Source organism: Amyelois transitella, chromosome 11 (genome assembly GCF_032362555.1).
Source record: "Amyelois transitella isolate CPQ chromosome 11, ilAmyTran1.1, whole genome shotgun sequence".
NCBI classification, from domain to species: domain Eukaryota; kingdom Metazoa; phylum Arthropoda; class Insecta; order Lepidoptera; family Pyralidae; genus Amyelois; species Amyelois transitella.
The window spans coordinates 2,363,485-2,382,188 of NC_083514.1; the positions used below are offsets into that span (position 1 = coordinate 2,363,485).

At 32.1% G+C, this 18,704-nt stretch overlaps 1 long non-coding RNA gene across 1 annotated transcript in view; it reads left to right on the forward strand.

Moving 5' to 3' along the window:
- Positions 1 to 14,607, forward strand: part of LOC132902254 (uncharacterized) — a 39,800-nt gene extending 25,193 nt beyond the window's left edge. The window contains exons 2-3 of the long non-coding RNA XR_009657068.1: positions 6,721 to 6,776; positions 13,150 to 14,607. This is a non-coding gene — a long non-coding RNA (uncharacterized LOC132902254). The remainder of the gene's footprint in view (positions 1 to 6,720; positions 6,777 to 13,149) is intronic.
- The last annotated feature ends 4,097 nt before the right edge of the window (positions 14,608 to 18,704 follow it).

Here is an 18,704-nt window from a genome sequence, read left to right on the forward strand (position 1 = left end):
CGAGTGCGAAAGTAATGACAAAGACCCTACATCGACAAACCATAAAACTCTAAATATGACAACGGAACGAAAATATTTGATCTCATTACGCATACAAACAGCATCGCACGCATCAACAGTAAAAATCAATAATACTCCATACAGCACATTCCATTGTCATACTGTGCGAAAAGTTAAAATATTCTCTATGCCTCGAAATCTTAAAGAATCCATATAGACATGCAAAACAGATCCTACATCTTCGTATTCAAAAACGTTCGATATTCAAATGAGCTTCCATTTTCTGTAACAGGATGCGGAAGAGCAATTTTGACACTTGGAAGAATGGCCCCTAACCCTTTTTTACTTTTTTATTCAAATTAAGCGATCGCGCATCTTTGATTCTTTACGGCCAGTATAGATGATTTGAATATCACAGATAAAAGAGTTTTTAGTAATGAACACGTTAATATATTCATGTTTTTTTAATGCGTGAGAAAGACTAGGGACGTCGTCTTCGTGAGAATTTCTTCTAGTATCCTAATCGAGGGGGATGGATATTATGGAAAGCTGTGTCAACATTGGTTTGTAATATGCAAATTTATTGATTGGCTATAACTCTTCGGTTCTCCTTTTATGATTGCTCATAAAAGTTTTTACTTTGTGAAGTTGCAATATATGCGCGTGGTTGCAACTCGAAAAACTGCGAATATGTGGTATGGTAAGTAACATTTTGATAATAAATGGCAAATTACTTAATAAATAGTGACAAATGCACAGCGAGTACGAATAATAATTATTTATTTTACGCCTTACTGTTATACAGCGTCGGATTTCCTTATCATGCGTTGTCTTCTTAATAATTTACTTTTAGTAAGTACTGACAAAATTAAGTAAATCATTTGGTTTTGAACGATAAAAATATTATAACGTTCACTTTATCTGAATTTACTGTTCCGTGATTAATTATCAAACAAGCTATATGTGAAAGACTTAAATTTATACATCTCCTTATTTTCATAAACAACTGTCAACCAATAAATTTAAAAATAACCATGGTTTAATTTAAAAAAAGAATGTAATTAACCGGTTCAACGTTCACCACAAAAACTGGCAGGCGAGACGTCCGTCTTCGCCCTTCTGAATTCAAATTCAAATGTCCCCTGTTGCAGGTGTACTATCTTGAAAGAATTTCCGTTCGCACCAATGTTTTAGATTGTAATTCATCGAGCATGGGGTCAAAATATGTTTTGACGACATATTTTTTTCTTATCTTTTTTGAGGCACAGATGTTTGGAATTATAGTTGCATTAGACGTTGACATCTATTATAAATTAATTCGATCAAAAAAAATAATTGTAAGACAACTATTTTAAACTTTAGTATGTGATTACGTAATCAGTTTCTAGCTATGTAATTTAAAATGCAAATCTTTCTATGTTGCAATTTTATGTCACTTTTAAACTACCAATATCAGTAGGTACATCACCTTTCTTACACATTAACACCATTTTTTTCTTGACATATGGAAAAAGTTTTATAACCAGAATTTGTGATTTTACAATGAAGATCTCAAGATCTCAAGATAGAATCTAAAGAGAATCTCAAGATGAATATTCGAATCAAGAAATGTATTACAAAAGAAATCTGATTTAATATTACGCACCTGGGACTATAGACCGGTTGTGATTCCACGGCTCATTTGCATGTAAAGGGTTAATTCTTAGCAATTATTTGAGCTCACGCATATTTTTAATTATGCAAGGGTTAGAATGTATGCTTTTTAAAATGCAAATTTTGCGAATGTGATTTTGGGACGGGTTCAGTGTGTCATTGAGTTTCGTGGAGTGCAGATCTTAGCTAAAGTGGCATTCAGTATTATATTATATAGGTCTTGGTCTATTTTGCGAAAATAAAAATGTTTCTAAAGTTGCTATCAGCCAATACTAATTTAGGTTTAATTTTATTTTTTTATAAAACTGTTGGAGATAAAACCTAGGTAAGCTCATTCTTGTTTAAAATGTTAACTAATACGAGTACATAAATTTAACTTATATAAACCGAAATGGTTTCCGGCAATGATAAAAGATTAAAAAAAAAAAAAAGTTTTTCATCTAATAACGTTACACTAAATAATAGCTGGCCATTTTTATCCCAAAAAAAAAAGAAAATCAATTTCGCTAAACCAATTCAAAATTCGAACCTGCAGCGAAATCAAGACTAGAGATGTACCAGGGCCATGCATCACGGATAATGATTGGATCCGCCCCGCCTACGTCATCAATCACTAGAAACGAGTGACGCCGAGTGGGTGGCAGCCCTGACCGATGTAAGTTGACCTTTGACTTTCTACCGCAATTTTATTTGCACATACATTTTTGAGATACGCGAAGGGAGGGCGGGGGTCTATTTGCAATGGCCGCTATTTAGGGAGGGACGTTATTTCGCAAAGCCATTGTGTCTTGTTAGAGCCATGGTAATGTCTTGGATGGTTGGATGTAAGGAAATTATGTTTTTTTTAGGCGTATGTCACAGGGACATCTATTAAATTCGGCGAATTGGTTGTTTGGGTTTTTTAAACTTTAGGCACATAATCAATATTTATTAACATAATTATATAGGAGAAATTACACTGTTGATGATTGAAGCAAAATTGAAGCAGAAAAATCACTTTATTAATTAAATTGATACTTATTATGTTACAAAAATATCAGAAATACATAAATTTTAATCCATTAGGTACATAATTATATTCAAAGGCCTTTCTGATGAATCGTTCAAATAAACATTTATCTAATTTTCCTTAATATTTCATTGGCCAAGTTTTCTTGTTTGCTTTATTCTTAGCAACATATATTAACAATTACTTATTTAGCCTTTTGAAAAAAAATCACCAAAATTTTTATAGTTCCAAATATGAATACCAAACTTATATACATTCTTGTAACCTTCGCATGTTTTTATAAGAAGTTAATTAAGAAATCAAAATATTGAAACAAAATAAAAAACAGATGTTCCTTAAAACAAGGTTCAATAATACTACAACCTACAACGAAACTTTCTTATACTTGCAGATAATACAAAAAATAATAACCTATTCAACTATTCCGAATTTACTGTAGCAATATTAAGGGAGAATCACCCGAGGGGGGTAATCCCCAGGCGCGGGGAGGGAGAGGCCGAAATTGAGAAGATGTAAGAAGATTACAGCTGATGCATTACGTGACGAGTTTCGAGGTAGACAGGTTTTTTTTAAGAACGCCAATTTGAACGGCTTTAGATAGAACGAGAGTACTGGCTGAATTTGGACTAATTGTTTTTTATTCGAAAAAGGAATATTTTTTTTTGTATGTCTGGTCATTGTTTTAAATTTATTAATGTGATGAAAAGGAAATCCAGTGGCAAGATTTTTAATTTAGGAAGACTGGTTTATCGATTACTTCTTCTCAATTCAAAAAGAGGATTGTACCAGCTTTTTTTATTAATGAAAAATTTGATTGGTCTCTGATTAGCTATTTTTTTAAGTAAGAACGTACGATTTTAAAAAGAAACGTTAAAAAGAAAACTATTATATTCAATGCTCACATTTTAGATCATTTATTGCGACTATACTAATCTAAGTACATATATCTCTTCAAATAAGTTGAAAATGAGAAAGTAATACTTTGAACTTTTAAGAATCTCTTATCAACGTAAAGTCAATATACGTATTCCGTATACTTACTTATAGAAAATGTACGTAAATTGGGAACGGTAAAACGCGCCGCACATCTTGGAGGCAATATCTTTGAAAAATAAATTCCTACCCGGTTTCAGAGCACCTGACGTGTATATTTATGTATTGGGCTTTGTAAAGACGCGTTCAGAGATAACGTCGTAATATTACTTACGTTGTTATTTTGGTTTTTTTTTTAAATAATTGAATACAAAATTAAAATCTTAATAGTGTTGCTGGTCGAACAAAAAAAGGTGCCCGGATCTCTATCGAATAAGAGATATTCAAAAATATGCACAAGTTTTTACCACGATCCTTAATATTCTAGACGAAAATTTATATGTTATTTACTTAATGGTTAAAAAAATTCTACTTCTCTCGACCAGATTGTAAAAGTGTATCACGGGAAATGCAAGTGAGGATAAAAACATGACATGCCTATGTATATATGAATGTAAAATATAAAGATAACAGTTATTCCAATCTGATCTACCAACAGAATGCACTCATAATGATATCTCTCTCTCTCTCATCCCTGCATGTTCCCGGTTGCACTCTCCACCGAAGTGAGCACTAATTATATTAAGCCGAGTAACATTATAATTAAAAAAAAAACACGATAAATAAAATAATTTTTTTTCAATACTATACACGCGCCCTTACTAACTGAAGCTAAGCCTCCATTTCCATACATATGAGGCAGACATACATAGCTACACAACCCGGCATTCTTCGCTTTTTTCGCTCCAACTTTTCTTTGTCTTACCCCCGACTTCTGTTCGCGTATGTGTATCTACCATATTTTTTTTCTTTTTCCACGCTCAGCGTAATTAGAATTTCCTTGAACTTGCTCAGAAAGGTTTCAGTGCGAAATTGCAAAGATTTCCGAGTTAATGTAGGTTTAGGGATACCAAATAAATGTTCAGGCAGTCGAATATCTACATAGTATATATAGCAAAATCGCTTACCGTGTCCGTCCCTATGTATGTACACTACGAATTTTGCTGACGTTTTTTTTTTTAAATAATGGAGGAAGGCTTATATTTATAAATGCTACCAGTGCGAAGCCGAGGCGAGTCGCTAGTAATAGGTAAATACAATAAGTACTATTTTTCACAGTTTCGCCTGCTATATTGTGAATTCAATGAGAACAATATGTTTTTTGCTTTTTTTTCGGTATATAAGTTAAGCCTGATTGCATGTATGAGATAAATTGTAGATAAAGCGAGTAGTGTTTAATTAACACAGGCACACACAATATTTTATAACATTTGTAAAAACAGTCTACAAAATGGCTGTCGCAAATTATAAAGGAGTACAACACTATTACACATTACATTACTACACTATTACATTGTGACAGAAGATACAATTTAGTTACCCGATCCCATATATCCAAACTTCTTTCTCAATTAATCATCCAACAATCAGGCCTTCTAGATACACGCAGCATATATCTAAATAATGTTAACTACTAACTCAAAAAGTTCCTTTAATATTTACTTAAAGACAGCAAGCCCCTACAAAAAATAATCTAATCAATTTCCAAAAAAGTGACGAGTACAAAAAATACGCAACATACCACCTAATAAGAAAATAAAAATGGCGGCGAAAGCCAATATATCATGTGACGTCACAGGCGCATGCGGCGGACACAAAAATATTGCGATGCATCAAAACTGCCAAGGAGTCGGGTGAAAAACGAACTTGCTGTGTTTTCCAACATGACAAGTCATAAGCGGTGGCGATTTTGGATTTTACATATAGGCAATTTTCTTAAGGTACTTGTAATAAATATAAACAAGTATTTTTGTTAACAAAAACATTTTATAATTAATTAAAGCTTCACGTGCAGATTGTCAAAGTTAGTCAAAAGAAAGACTTATAAACTTGGGATTCTTCTTTTAGGCGATGGGCTAACAACCTGTCATTATTTAATCTCAATGCCATCTTTAAGCCATACAGCTGAAACATGAGAAGAAAAAACAAAATAAAATAACAGATGTCGTAAAGATTTATTTTTGCTATTAACTGTACTTTATTTTTTAAATATTTTTATTTCAAGAAAAAGACATATGTAGGTCTTTACCACTTTTATTAGACACTGCTATTCAACTTTATGTTTTACCACAAAATGTGTCTCCCTCTTTCTTTATACCATATCGCATTTTCACATGCATGATGATTAACTTTTACGTTTAAAGTGAAATTTGTAAGATAATTCATAAGAAAAATAGTCGTAAATAACATTTTCAGTAAAATACTACACTAAAGAAAAAATCTAATTCAAATTTTTATTTCCATAATATGACAATTAGAAATCCAATTTCAGAATAATTCTAATTTACCTAAAAAAATCCAAAAACAAATTATATGTAAGTCTTGTAACTTCCTTGATACGAGTATATTTCGCTTCCAACTTGGACCACACGTAGCCGCTTAGAATCGCGAGGGTGGATTGTGTCTTGAAAAATGGAAAACTCTCCCTAAGCCGGGCGATGACTCGGGTCCCGCGATATATTCCCGTTTTATATAACTCTCATAAGTTATTACATATTTCATAATACGTAAGAAGTTGTTTAGGGATCTTTGGAGAGGGCTTAATGTTTCTTTGCGTAATCAGGAATGCGGATATCCGAAGAATTAAATGAATATATCGTATATAAATAAATCGTATGTAATACTGTACGTATTCAACGTACAGTTTTACATACATAACATACAAAAAATCACGCCTCTTTCCCAGACGGGTAGGCAGAAACTCTATCCTTGACCTTGCCACGAACTTACTTACTTCTTCTTTTATATACTTGCATTCATATTAGACTAATGATAAAATTAATTAAAATAATATAAAAAAATAAATGAATACCTACTTATAATCTTAATCCTAAATTACACATTAAAAATATATTATTTTTGTGCAAATTTAATTTTAATGGAAGTGAATGGAAATACTTACAACTTAATGACTCTAATTATTAATTTGTATCCAAAATTTACTCAGATTTTGTGTGTCTTTACAGGTAACTAGCAACATTTAAGGCTGATGTTTAGAAGAATATGAAGAATTGTTTAAATGGTAAATGAACACATTATGACACTAACAACAGAAATGTTAAGTATAATCGGATACCTAATAAATTTCTGTGTTATTTTCGATAAATGATATTAATAAATAGAATTAGCATACACGGGAGCAAATTCTCATGTTAAAAGTAAAAGCGTATTATATAAAAAGATCTTATTAATAAGGTCTTATTGATAATTAAGGTCTTATTAATTATGTACACAAGCCAGTGCCATTTTCCTATCGTGGGCCTACTGGAAGAAATTTCTCTAGAAATAAATAGTGCTCTTGTACTAAATTTCTTATTAGATTAAGTTCTATTCTTATTTTTTTTCCTTGATGAACATATTATGTTTTTAAAAAAATAGGTGTCTATGAACACACACACTTGAATGTATTTATTTATATTGATCATTTATTATGTTTATCTTTATAATTGAATTGTGTAGCTACCCATAGGATACTATCCATAAAAGCCTTTAAACTAATACAAAATACATCGACAAAGAACGAAAAAGTAGCGCAAAGGAATCGGTACCAACTACTATCTTAAAATTGATCTACTAGGCTTCACGCGAAAACATACTATATTTTCAAAAAAATAAAGCAGTTTTTACATTGTAAAGCAAAAATATAAATTGGTTTTTCCGTGCATATAGTTTTCAACTTTGCCGGAAAGAAAATAAGATGAATTTTCGTTTGTTAGGAAAGCGCATGTTCCCTCACATAAGTTAAGGCCTAAGTAATATGGTTGACGATGCGGAGTTAGAAAGAAAAGGGAGACGAGGGGGAAAGGGTGGGGTAACACACCCCCGTTTCGGGGTTTCAATAGATGAAGTAGACAGGTGTAGATGCTGCTTTATCATAAATCGAATTTTAAATCGATGTTTGTGTGTTTTATTCGATTGCTTATTTCGAAAATAGAATGACTGTGTCTACACGTCATAGATTTGACAGAATTGGAATTGATCTGACATCACAACATGCCAGTCGAAAAGCCAAATTGGCCACGAATGATAAGAAAATGTAAATTAAATTTCATACTTCATTATTCAGAGAAAAACTAATAGTTAAATATTTTTTCTATAATTCTACAAAATGTCTTTGATAGCTAATAGATAAAATAAATACAATAACAAAATATTCTTTTGAAAATGATATTCACATTACACCGCAATTTTTTTTATAATGAGTGAAAAATGCACAAAACCTCCATTTCACAGCCTAATAAAACGGGTAATTAGTCGACATGACAAATAGGAGAGGCAAAAAAAATTACAAAGCACCTTAAAAATATGATTCTAAAGTTCAAATTTAAAAAGGCGAGGTTTTAAATACGATGCAGCAAAAGAAAAGATGTTTTTGTTTGCTTAATGACATCATTAAACGTCGTAACAATAGTCCAGACAGGGATTATCCGGACAGTTTGAAAGGTACTCGCGTAGGAATTATGGGGAAGACTCTATTTACGTCTTTATTTATACGGTTATTGAAAAGATGCTGGCTGATTTGTGAATGCACGATATTTTTGAATTAAGACTTTTTATTTTTCTTTATGCTTTTTTTTGTTGTGCTCATTCGTACGGTTCAAATTTACTCATTTAATTTCTGATAATGTAATTTACTTAAACCTTAGAAAACAAAACAGAACCTTAGAAGAAATTAAATAAAGATTGGTCTAGTGCAATTTAATTGCAGTTTAAATAAATATATAAATACTTACATCAATTTTAAGAATAATAGTTAAAAGCACAACACAAACTGCCAAACTAATCTAATGGACTCACAATTATTAATTCCAACAGTATTAATTCCAATAATTTTCAGAATGTTCTTTCCTTCATTTACAGTAGAATTAATTCCAATTTGTTTGTATTGATTAGCACGTACAAATTAGGGTATGCGCCCCAGCTAAATACCCCTGTTTTGACACCGTAGCCCAGTTTTAAGTTGTCTTAGGGGTGTCGTAAGAAAATAAATTAAATTAGGCGTATGATTTTATTTGCCTTGATTTTTAATTGCGCTTTAAAAGTCAAGAGAAAAAGGGAAAATAAAGTCATATTAATAACGTTTCACTTTATTTTTAAGGATTATTTAATTTTGCCAAATAAGTTGTAGTTAGTATCTGAAGTTTTCTTTTATTATTTCACGGGTCGTAAGTATGTTTTTTTACTGTCAATGTCAATAAAAATATACATATGTATAAATATTTATTTATTTAAACTTTATGCACGTAAAATGTACGACAGTCGATGTCGTACAAGGCAACTAAGGAAAGGCAAATAAACATGTAGCATCGCCTACATCAGCTAGCATAGCAACCTGTCACTATTTGAATCTCAATTCCATCATTTAGCAATACCGCTGAACGTTTAACTCCCGAGGGATATAGATGTGACTTTATGTATGTATGTATGGATTAATATTTTAATATTCTAAAATTTCGTCGTCATAAAGGTGAAAATTTAGCGTAACCTATTATGTAACTTATACAATCTTCTGCAATTCATGGCCTTTGAATTGTGACTATGAGCTATGTCTACCCCTTCAGAATAACATAGGTACTTGTAATCTGTGACGACAAACGAAATAATAAAATACTGAAATTTGTGAAAATTAATTATGAAAATTAATAAATACATTCAATCTGTGTTTTTAATGCAATTACAACGTTCGATAATTTTATCGATACGATGCAATTGCGATCGATTTGGATTCGACTGTACAAGATTAAAACTTAATAAATATACCTACATACACACATCATATCTTTTACGGGGTGGTCAGTGTCCACAATAAAACTGTGTGGTTCCCGGCGCTTAATATTAGAACCAATCCAATTCTTTCCTATGGAAGCGTAAAAAACTACTAAGGGATAGGCTAGGAAACTTGGGACTCTTCTTTAAGGCGATGGGCTAGAACTATTTGAATCTCAATTCTGTCATCAATTCAAAAAGCTGATCGTAGCCTACCAGTCTTTACTAGACTGTTGGCTCTGTCCATTCCGCTAGGGACGTGATTATATGTATTTTATAATTTAACCCAAAACAAAATCGTCATGTTATAAAGGATTTTAAATTAATTAATGCAGATTGCACATGGTGGTTTCACTAATACAATTAATGAATGCATTTCAACCATTCCGAATGAATCCTCAATTGCCGTTAATTAATTGTTTTATTAATATGTTTGTTTGCATCCAAATTGAATTATATGCAAATAGCGTTATTATCATCCGAACATATTACATGGTGATTGAGAAAGGTATGTTATTTGTTTTAAGACTTCATTGCCTTATCAAAATGCTATGCATTGTATGCATTGTTCACATGCATGATACATTTGTCACGTTTATATTCCTTGACGGGGTAGACTGAGCCAACAGTTTTAAAAAGACAGAAAGGCCACGCTCAGCTGTATGGTTTAATGTAGGAATTGTGATTTAAATAGTGACAGGTTGCTAACCCATCGCCTAAGAATTTCAAGTTTATAGATTTTTCCGTTAGTTGCCTTTTACGACACCCGTGGGGAAGATATGGAGTGGTACTATTCTTAGGTAAGTGCCGGACACCACACGGCAAAATAGACAAGCTTGCATAAAATATTTGATGAATGTAGACGAAGCATGCAAAAGAGTATGCGCAGATCGTGACAAATGGAAACATGTAGTTTCTGCCTACCCCTCCGAGTAAGACACGTCCAAATTAAAGTACAATAGAAAATGTTTGATTTTTATGAGAACTCGTATCGTTTTAATGAAAATCATTTAAAATTTAGAAGTCCGACGATTAACAGTTAAAGACGGCTTTTAACTGATGGCACAAAATTTTAATATACTCAAGTATTCGCGAAATAACTTCGAATATGGTCGTAAAACTTTACACCCCCCACCTTGGGGTGGTTATTATTCATTTTTCTCCAGTCAAACTCAGTATACGACTAATGTGGCACTTCAGATGCAACCCCTATAAGGTTTGGTAAGCATGTTTTTTTCGCATACTTTTTGTTTGTCATACTCTCTCTTTCGCACTTGTTAAATTATGTATATCCATTTCGCTCTGCTTATCGCTTACGCGTGGGGAGAATGTCGGAAAATATGATACGTTTTTTAGGAGTTAAATTGATTTTTACGGAAGTGTGTACGCCATTTTTATGGTTTGCCGAAGTTAGTTTAAATAAGGAAGGAAATTTCGCGTTTATTTATCTATGGTGTTATTTGAACTGGTTTTTTTAGTTGATAAAATACATCTCTGTATTACAAAAAATCTGATAAGATTTTTGTTGGTGGAAAAATTCTACAGATATTTAGGTATAAGAATATTTCTAAAGATATTACAAAAAAAAGAATAGCCACAGAAAGAAGAAACATGTTCAATGTTTCCTTCCATCAAAACATTTTATTCTTGAACTAAAATTAATTAATATTTAAACTAAACAATTTATTCCAGGACTGGTGTTTGTTTAACGGAAAACCGCATTAACCTACAAAATTAACTTTTTAAGTGCCTTATTATTTTTTATTTATTGTTGAATTTTATAGACTCTAATCCAGGTGAACATGCACCACAGTAATTTCAATTTGTATATCACTATAATTCATAAAATTAATTTATAACAATGCATTTCACTACATGGTTTCAACTTAATTACCTATTCGTATTAATGAAATAAAACTTTTATGTGTTTTTAATGGGTTTTGTATGCAATTATGGAGGAGACAATATATTGTATGGGATAGTTAAGTTCGTTTTTTATCACCGTGTCGTTATTTATTTGGGAATTTCAACGAATCGTTGGGTTAATGATGATTTTGTTATGTTGCTTGGGTGACCACATTTTAATCAGGATGTAATTGTAGTTCTATTACAAAGAAAAAGTAAACATATTAAATACCAGCATATGTACTGGACTAAGATTTGGTAAGAATAAGAATTAATTGAAAAAACGAGCTGTTTGCATAATCTGATCAATATTTAGATATATTTTCTATATTTAGAATGCTATGTATGGGCAAATATTTCTTAATTTATACTTTTACTTTCTAACCTCACTTTTTAAATATTTTTTTAAGTATAGGTACTGTTCTATTAATCCTACTTATTAACTTTTTTTTTTAATTAGGAAAAGAAATCTTTAGGACTTTCTCTCGAGAATCGTAGCTAATGTGTCAATTTGATGCATCACCTTTATTATTGTAAAGTTTCATTTCCGCTTTTGTTAAGAGTAGCAAACATATAAACAAACTTCCACATTTATAATATTTTATCTATCACTAGCTGTGCCCGCGACTTCGTCCGCGTGGTATAGTTATTTTGGGAATCATTGAAGCTTTCAAGGAATAATTGAAAAATTTTCCCCGTTTTTTTTTCACGAATTCCATTATTTCTTTGCTCCTTATAGTTGCAGCGTGTATGTTTTAAAGCCTTCCTCGATAAATTGTCTATTCAACGCAAAAATAAATTTTTCAATTCGAACCAGTAGTTCCTGACATCAGCGCGTTCAAACAAACAAACTCTTAAGCTTTATAATATTAGTATAGATTTTAAACTTTAACTTATTTTTAAATTCAAATGTCATTTCTTGCAAGGATATACCTATAAGGTTAGGTAGGTATAAATTTTAGTGTTCATTTTACAAGACAAAAACATTTCATAAAATCTCATGTGTAAGCGCACTTAAGTTTTGACACCGTCGCGTGTACCTCCCTATCAGATAAATTTAACCGTTAATTCACCTCACAATTAACTATTCAGATCGTGTGATAACGAATGCAAATTGACTGAAGAAAAAAAACTGTGTTTTAATGGTTAACGCACTTTATAACGTCGGACGTTTAAAATGTTTACGGTGTAGAGTATGTGTAGAATTCATTATTGTCTTTTTTAGAGCGCCCATTGTAAGTTTCTTTCCTACATCCTACTAATATTATAAATGCGAAAGTTTGTGAGTATATTAGGACGTCAGTATGGATGTTTGTTACTCTTTCACGCAAAAACTACTGAACTGATTACGATGAAATTTTGTATGTAGGTAGCTGAAGACCCAGAATAACATATGGGCTACTTTATATCCCAGAGTTCCCGCGGGATTGATAGGGTTTCCATGCGGACAAAGTCGCGGGCGGCCGCTAATAAGTTTGTTATTAATGTGTGCATTTGTTTGGACAAGAGGTTCTTTTTTTTTAAATAATCTACATGAATAGAGCAACGTTATAATTGAATCCTATTATCTTAAAATGCGCGCTTTATATAAAGATATATATTCTTCGTGTTTTAACAAACTTTGCGTAACGATTTTTCAGATAATACCCAGTTACTAATTTTTTTTTATATAATTTATTAAATTTGAATTAAAAATCATTTTAATCTGTGTTTCTTTGTTTCAGGTACTGATTCCTGTTAGATAAATAATTAGTTGTACAATAAATTTTAAAATCTTTTTGCAAATTTGTTTAATACATTGTATTGACTAGATTATATGAGTTACAAAAAAGTTTAAGATGTTTAACATATTTTGTAAAAGGTAGAAAAATATCTTCGGAAACCATTTTCTATCCCATAGGGGAAAAAGAGTTGATATATCTTCTTCCTCCTGGTTACCTATAGTCCCGGTGACATCATCACCACTCCGGAGAGGTACCCGAGGTACGCCATGGACTATGATACTGGCTGATGATTGAGTAAGGTTTTACAAGAAGCGATTGCCAGTTGGAAGCAACTGCCTCTATAACGTATGCCGGTCAGCTAATGATATTGTATATACAATATGTTTATTCATCTGTTCAAATCTATTAAATATCTAGTAAATGCTATTTAAATTATACTTCGTAAAAAACTTAAGGCGTTTAATGCTTAACATAAATGTACACCTATTTAAATAAATTACATTAATTAAGGTAGATTTAACATAATTAAGATAAGCCAAAATCAAGGCAGTTGTCAGATATATTTTAGAGTTTTCTGGTTAAAATTATCAAATGGTTAAAATTTATGTGGTAATTGTACCTACTTAATTTTAAGGAAATTTGAACTGCGAAGAGAGAGAGACTGATGGGTCACGTTCAGCCGTTGGCTTAGTGACGGAATTGAGATTCAAATAGTGAATAAAGTAACCCCTTAGTCGCCTTTTACGACATCCACGAGAAAGAGGTGGAGTGGTCCTATTCTCTTTTGTATTGGTTAAAAAAATCGAAAAATTAAAAAACCATTTAATTATTCAAATTTTAAGCGCTCCTGTCGAACCCTGTTATTTAGATATCAGTTTTAACCAACTGTTAATGAGGGGCAGTTAATTTAGCCCCAAATTATAATTAATTAATATTTAAAGTTGATTTATGTTTCAAATTTTATGGCCCATAAATCATTTTCGTTTTGTATAGTATGAATTTAACGAGGATTTTATCTTTTTTAATGTATATTTTTAAATGGTTTTGTCATGTATCTGTGGTTGAACATTATGCTTTTTGGCACTATCTTTGAATCTTAATAGGCTTTAGTTAGAGTCTCGTGATTGTTCTATCTTCCCCGTAAGAGATAAAGACGTGATGTAAATGTATGTATGCAAGAAAGCAGAGACTACATCTTTCCAATTGGCACGATCTCTGCATTCTTCTTTTGCTTCATCCACTTTCATAATTCTCTTCATGCAAGCTCGGCGGTTTTGGTTACTCTTGACCTGACCTTTTGCCAGGACGTCCTTTATTTGAACAAGATACGTCCGTCTAGGCCTTTTTACTCCCTAACCATAACTTACTATTTACACTCTCCATATTTGTAAGAAACATAATCCAAAATAATAGAACACAGACATTTGTTTTATTAATTATTTTGTTAGTTTTTTAGAGTTTTTTGTAGATTAAAAAAAAAGTTTTTTTTATATAATTCCCTAAGTAATAAACTTATCTAGCGAATACATTTACGTATTTTTATTCCGTTAAAATTACGGGGAACCTTCTTTCAAATTATTTCAAAGACGCATCGCATTTCTAAAGTTTTATCATAATCCCTTTAAATCGAGGGCCGATAAGTTTATTTTGACCCAAAAAATAATCCGACAAGCTGTTAACAACGAACGATTTCACTGCGCATATTTTTAAATACCTATAAATATTTATAGCTAAGTATAATTAATGATCACCAAACTAAGTGGGTTTGAACCTAAATTTAGTGTGATGATAATCACGCGAATGATTTTGGGGTGATAATTATAATGTGTTGAATTTTAACTATTTTTTGGATCGTTGAAAGTATTTAGAGTTAACCTCGACGCACACGGTGTAAAGTGTGTTGAGTGCCGTGTGGTTCTCGGCATTTCTTTCCCATGGATATCGTTGTGGCGACATCACATCACTAATGTCACACACTAACTGTCAATCATAGCGAAGAAATCGACGCGCTCAGCCAATAGCAACGAAGAATCTAAATCGCGCAAACAAAGATTTTACAGATTGGAGCATAAATGCAACCTCCGACTCGAGATCGTCGGAGCCGCGGTATATAGGTATCATCACGTGTATATCAACAATTTTGAAAAGCCTGAAAGACCACGTTTAGCTATATGGCTTATTGATGGAATTAAGATTCAAATAGTGACAGGTTGCTAGCCCATCACCCACAAGAAGAATCCTTAGCATATTAGCCTTAGTCGCCTGTTTCATGGGAAAGGTATGGATACTCATTAATTCTTTAGATTTTATAAGTTCTTAATAATACCGGTATTGTAAACCTTGTTCGTGAGCGGTGAGGCTAAAGATAAGTTGATAGTTAAATAGCTTAACAACATATCTTAAACAAAGATTTAATGTGGTAATTAAAAAAGCAGATTTCCACGAGTTGGTAGATAATGTAGAATACTCTTGTTTATGGTACCGCGACTAAATCCATAGATAAGGTAAAATCACTACATAGTATAAAACAAAGTCGCTGTTTTAGTCTGTTTGTCTGTATGCTTAAATCTTTAAAATTACGCAACGGATTTTGATGCGGTTTTTTGTAACAGGTAGAGTGATTCAAGAGGAAGGTTTTTATGTATATTTTTTTCCGAATTTTGCACCCGTGCGAAGCCGGGGCGGGTCGCTAGTTAGAAAATAAATGTACGATAAAACTATTTAAAAAAATATATTCCAGTACAAATATGAAGTATGTATGTAATTTTTCGTAAAAAGTTGTGAAAACTTCTAAGTGTTGATACTTTTTGATTAAAATTTACATAAAGATAAAAATACTTTTTACAAAATCTTGCCATAGGTACTTGAGATGTGAAATGTGAAGAATTTTACCAAAATTTTATTCCAGTGCAGGCAAAAAGTGACAGACAGACACGTCAAACTAATAACACCCCTCTTTTTCCGTCGGGGGTTAAAAATGGCGTATTTTAACATGAGTTGAGAACATTATTTAGCTCCTATTTTGTTTATACGTTTTTAATAAAGTGAACTCACAATTAGGTCTCCATGGACACCAGATGTAATTAAAAGAAAGAAGTTAAGGACATGCAATAATGACGGGTTGGTGGTCACAAGATAATGTGACAACATAATTATACCAAGACAGGAGATAATTATATAGAGCCAAAGCTGTTAACACTAGCATAGTTTTATTTATTCGCCCTGTAGTCTATTGTTGCAATTTTACCGCTTTATTTTAGTAATTACAACCGTCAAGTTGAATATTAAAGTTTTATGCGCCATGTTGGATTAATAATGATTATAAGTACAAGAGATAATTTACCTTGTCATAGTGATTGATGGGTTTTAATATCATTACATATTTCAAACCTATTCATGTAGGTATACTTTCCTTTCGTACATTTTACGTTTTTAAATAATTTTTTTTATATAATGATCTTAAAGAAATTGGTCTTTTTAGTGGTCAAATAATTGATAAAATGTAATATGATATATGAAAAATATACTAAGATATATAAAATTAAAAAAAAAAACAATCGAAATATATATGTTACACGATATTTTTTGGTTTTGCGCAAAAGAGGACTAGTCGACCCGTAATTTAAATATTTTTTTTCTTACATTTTCAGGATGATGATATAATGAAATGACAGAAAACGTCAGCGTATGGAGCTTGGAATTTGGATGAGGCAACACAAGGATGCAGGGATCGTGTAAAATGTAGCTTTGCCTACGGCTACATTTATGCTATTCCATTTTTAAATTGTGATGCTTATTCATCATAAGTAAGCAGTGATTGTTATTAAAATGATGTGTGAAATTGAATGCAATTTTTTTTTTATTGAATTATAAAATAATACGAAAGAGACATAATTTTGAATGTGAAGTAAGTAATCTAGGAAAATTTTGTAAATAATTGTAAAAAGTAATATAAGATAAATAAAAAAAAATTGTCGTGTGGTTCCCGGCACCAATCTCTTTTCCATGGATGTCGTAAATGGCGACTAAGGGATAGGCTTACAAACTTGGGATTCCTTTTTTAGGCGATGGGCTAGCAACCTGTCACTGAATCTCAATCCTATAATTAAGCCAAATAGCTGAACGTGGCCATTTAGTCTTTTCAAGACTATTGGCTCTGTCTACCCCGCAAGGGATATAGACGTGACCATATGTATGTATGTAAAAAAATTACATCTAGGAATAAACGGACAATTGTTTCGTTTCTGTATATATTAGCGACTCTTTCGTCCGGCCATTGAGTTGGCGGACAAGATATTTGAAATGACGATTTTGACACAATAATTCTTGTTGTACCTTCGTTCCTACAAGCCTTGGTACTTTTATTTGTGCAATTTATTTGTTCCGTCTTCATTCGCTTCATTTTTTGCCATCTATTCTTCCCACCGGCTGTGCTGAAACTTCTATAAATATTTATTCTTATCGCTTTTAATCTATGCAGCTTGGTCTCTCTACTAGCCGACTTTGTAATCGTCGTAAAAGAAAAAAGAAATGTAATGTTACAAACTATCACACTTCATAATGAGAGAATTGCCGTAATTTTAAAATCAAATGTTTGCTTGTTACAATTTCCTGAATGCGTTATATAATAATCGTCGTTTTAATATTGCGTGTGTCACAAAGCTAGTGTCACAATTTGAGATAAGTAGTCTATTTACGTTAAATATAACTAACTGACTTACCCAATCCAGAGTCCATGGTCAAAGTATTAAAATTTCGATTAAAATCATAACAATGTATTCTCTCGTCCACATTTCTATTCTAAGTTTGGATAATTGTGACGTTAATTGTTGTTGAAAAAAAAATGCTGCACTGCAGTTTGTTACCGCTTCTTCCACACTGACACTTTGAAAGCGGCAGCAGGTAAAGCTAGTTTCACTAGACAGCAACCTGTCACTATTTAAATATAAATTCTATCATTAAGCCAAATAGCTGAACGTGGCCATTCAGTTTACCCCGCATGGGATATAAACGTGACCATACGTATGTATGTTTGTATGTATGTATATCCTTTGTGGGGTAGACAGAGCCAACCAGCCAGAGCCAGAGCCAGTTTTGTGACCAGTGTGAATTGTCACTTTCTTCTACGGCGCGGGCGGTATGACCAGCTGAATGCGTAAATGTAAATAAGTTATAATATTATGACAGTCATGGAAATAATTTTTACAAACTGTCAAGCTTGCAACTATGTTATTACAGTTTTAATACTTACGAAGTCGTAAAGTCGGACACAGAACGAGTCGTATGCTAAAGAGGCTCATGTCAATTATTCACTTCTTACTTTCTCGGTGTTTTTAAGCTGTGTTTACACATTATTCTGGTCAGTCAATTAGTACTTCGTTACATACATACATATAATCACGTCTATATCCATTGCGGGGTAGACAGAGCCAACGGTTTCGAAGAGACTGATAGGCCACTATTAGCTTGTTATTGTTATTTCGATACATCACAAAACTTATCTTAGTCTGATTACTAATAGAAAAATTTCACAATGACTGTGGTATAGGTACTTC